The sequence below is a fragment of the Perognathus longimembris genome, chromosome 11 (genome assembly GCF_023159225.1).
Source record: "Perognathus longimembris pacificus isolate PPM17 chromosome 11, ASM2315922v1, whole genome shotgun sequence".
Classification (NCBI taxonomy): Eukaryota; Metazoa; Chordata; class Mammalia; order Rodentia; family Heteromyidae; genus Perognathus; species Perognathus longimembris.
Window position 1 is genome coordinate 379,873 of NC_063171.1, and position 4,270 is coordinate 384,142.

Consider the following 4,270-nt stretch of genomic DNA (forward strand, 5'->3'; position numbering starts at 1 on the left):
GGAAAACTTGGAGAAAGAGGTTAATGGGATAGGCAACCTATTTAACAGAATATTAGCTGAAAACTTCCCAAATATCCAGAAGGAAAGGCCTATACAGATACAAGAAGCATTTAGAACCCCAAATTGACCAGACCAGAATAGGACATCCCACCGACACATAGTGATCAAAACAGGTTCAGTAGAGTGCAAGTGAAAAATACTCAAAGCTTTTAGGGCAAAGAAAACAATCACATATAAAGGAAAAGCAATCAGAATTACCCCAGACTTCTCAGCAGAGACCATGAAAACAAGGAGATCCTGGAATGAAGTATACCAAACTCTATATAAAAATAACTATCAACCAAGAATTCTATACCCAGCCAAACTCTCATTCATAGGCGAAGGTCAAATTAAAGTCTTCCACAGTAAGGAAAAACTGAAACAATATATCTCCACCAAACCAGCTTTACAGAAAATCTTCAACGATGTACTATACAGGGAAAATAATCAAGATCCCAATACAGACAGAGAAATGAACCCTAAATAGTAAACATCACATCAAGAAATGGGAAGACACAGCTTTAAACAAGATAGTGATAATGAAAGGAACAAATGATCATCTCTCAATCCTAACTCTCAACATTAATGGACTTAATTCTCCAATCAAACGACATAGGCTCATAAGTTGGATCAAAAATCAAGATCCATCTTTCTGCTGCCTCCAAGAGACTCATCTATCTAGCAAAAGTAAACATCTTCTAAAAGTGAAAGGCTGGAATCAAATCTGTCAAGAAAATGGCCCCCATAAGCAGGCTGGAGTTGCAATCCTAGTATCAGGCAAAATTGACTTCAAATTAAAAAAGGTAAGAAGAGACAAAGAAGGTTACTACATACTATTAAAGAGATCTCTCCTACAGGAAGATATAACCATTCTAAATATCTACACACCAAATGCAGGAGCACCCAACTTCATCAAACAAACACTAATGACTCTAAAAACACTCCTAGACCCAAACACATTGATAGTTGGGGACTTTAACACTCCACTATCACCTCTGGACAGATCAACACGCCAAAAACTGAACAAAGAATCCACAGAACTAAATAATTGCATAGACCAACTAGAGTTAACCAACATCTACAGAATATCCACCCAGGAACAACAGAATACACATTCTTCTCAGCGGCACATGGAACATTCTCCAAAATAGATCACATCTTAGGGCACAAAGAAAATCTGGAAAAATTCAGAAGTATCAAAACCATTCCCTGCATTCTCTCAGATCACAATGGAATAAAATTAGAGCTCAACTCAAACAGCCACCACAGAAAATCCTCCAATTCATGGAGACTAAACAACACACTGCTGAAACTTCAGTGGATCATTGAAGAAATTAAAACAGAAATTCAAATGTTTATGGAATTCAACCAAGTGGAGGACACAAAGTACCAGCTCCTTTGGGACACAGCAAAGGCAGTACTCAGAGGAAAATTTATATCTCTGAGTGCATACATCAACAAACTGGAGAAATAGAAACTCAGTAATTTAAGGAAGCACCTTAATTTCCTTGAGAGCGAACAACAAGCCAAACTCCAAGTCAATAGACGGAAGCAAATAATTAAAATTAAATCAGAATTAAATCAATTAGAGATGAAAAAAACCATTGAAAGAATCAACAAAACAAAGAGTTGTTTCTTTGAAAAAATCAACAAGATAGACAGACCCCAGGCAAACCTGACCAAAAAACGAAGGCAGCACACTCAAATAAACAAGATAAGAGATGAAACAGGTAACATCACCACAGAAATAACTGAAATTCAGAAAATAATAAGGGACTATTTTGCAAACCTTCATGCCAAAAAATTCGAGAACTTGGAAGAAATGGATGAGTTCCTAGAAAAAATTCATATCCCCAAACTTAACCATGAAGATTTAAACCTTCTAAACAGACCCAGATCCAGTATTGAAATAGAAATGGCAATAAATGATCTCCCATCCAAGAAAAGCCCAGGTCCAGACGGACTCACTGCAGAATTCTACAATGAACTGCATGTTATGGAAACGATTGTTATATCACAGTTGTAACTACTTTCAATGTCCCATGTGTATCTGTAGCTTCTATTATTGATGATGTTCTGGTATCACCTTCCTGTGGTTGTACATACACGATCTCTGTAATCTTATCTGAGTATATTGGAAACATGTATACTGGTATTAGAAGTAGGAAATTGAAAGGGAATACCAAAATTGAGAGACACAGGATAAAAAAAGACAACTACAAAAGCAATACTTGACAAACAGTTTGGTGTAAGTGATCTGAACACCTCAGGGGGGGAAAGGGAAAGGGGGAGGAGGGAGGGGGGTATGAGGGACAAGGTAACAAACAATACAAGAAATGTATCCAATGCCTAACATATGAAACTGTAACCTCTCTGTACATCAGTTTGATAATAAAAATTTGAAAAAAAATTAAAAAAATCTATTTTGACCATATTCATCCTCTTTCAAAATGTATTCACCATTTATCTATCCTCTCATATTTTTTCATTCCCTGTTGTTTGCTAAGTAGTCCCTTAGTTAGATTCTTCTTCTGTGTTTACCCATATATATGTAGATGGATGTGTGTGTGTGTGTGTGTGTGTGTGTGTGTGTGTGTGTGTGTGTATGTGTGTAGATGGATATATAGGATATACATGCAGGCATGTCCATGTCCAGGAGTATGTATGTCTTTTAGATCTAGTTTCCAGATATGAGTAAAACATAAAATATTTTGCTTTTTCAACTTGTCTTGTTTTGATTACTATGATGTTCTCTAATCATATTCATTTTTCTGGAAATGATTTCATTTTCTTTATGGCTGTGTAATATTCTGTAGTGTATTTCTTTGTATGTATGTCTCTATGTCTCTATATGTATACCCACAAACTCCTCCACATCTTTATTCATTTATTTTTTGGACACCTCAACTTATTCTATCACTTGCCTATTGTGAACATTGTGGTAATGAACATAGTTATGCAATAATCTTTCTTGTGTATCCATTTGTTCTTCAGATACCCAGTAGTGATACATATGGTCATGTGGGAAGTCCTTCATTCTGATTTCCACAGTAGTTAAACTAGGTTACCTTCCCACCTACAGCATCGGAAGGCGCTCCCCTCCCTACCCTGCCTCATGTCTACAGAATTTGTTATTCTTTTCCTGATGTATGCCATTCTGACTGGGGTGAGAAAGAATCTTAGTGTGGTTTTGATTTGCATTTACATTATGGCTGAGGATGTTGAACATTTCTTTATCTATTAGCCATTTGTATTTCTTCCTGTGAGAACTCAATTGAGATCAGTTGACTATCAATGAGATTATTTTCTCTTTTGCTGTTTAATTTCTGTACTTCTTTGCATATTGTGGATGTTACTACTTTATATGTTGCATAGCTGGAAAAGGTTTTCTTTCCATCCCATGGGTTGTCTCCTGGTGCTGGTGACGTTTACTTTGCCGTCAGAAACTGTAGAAGTTGGTATAGTCCCATTTGTCATTTCTTATTCCCATTCCCCTGGCGGGGGGGGGGGGGTGGGGTGGAAACCGGGTGTCTGGATGCATCTTCTTTGAGTACTTTCTCAGAGTCCATAGCTTGTCCTCTCCTTCTCTTGGTCCTCGAATTATTTATGCACTTTAAGTTCTTTGAACATATTTGTAATAGGGATATTTTTCTCATAAGCTTTAAAAAATGTTATAATTTCAAATTCAACATGCTTAGTGTGTTTTCAATCACAGTAAATGAAAGTAGAAGCATCCAGATTTATTTGACAGCATTTAAAACTTACCTCAAAGAGAAAAAGTATTCAAGTTTCAAAGCAGCAGGAAAACTTAGTGCCATATACCAAGGAACTCAAATGAAGTAAGCTTCAAAGATTACCCACAAAACTGGGTGATAATGAAGGGAGCATTTAACCAAAGAGGTGTAAGAGAAAATGCCTGTTCTTTGTGAAGATATTATTCATATTTATAAACAATAGAAAGACATTGTCAGGTATGCAGCGGGTTCAGAAAATACATTATTATCCATCCTTGGAAAATGAAGTAGAGCTTCTTGTGTTCAAAGGTACTATGCTAACATAACCTGGGAACTTGTTTAGGATTGCAGAATCTACAGTCCCACCTCAGACTAACTGAAATTAGAATCTACATTTTTAGCAAGTTCCATAGGGGCTTCATATGCATGTTTGAAAAGTACAGTTCTTACTGATCAAAAGTTAAAGGAATATGATGCCTCAGTATAAGAAGACTACT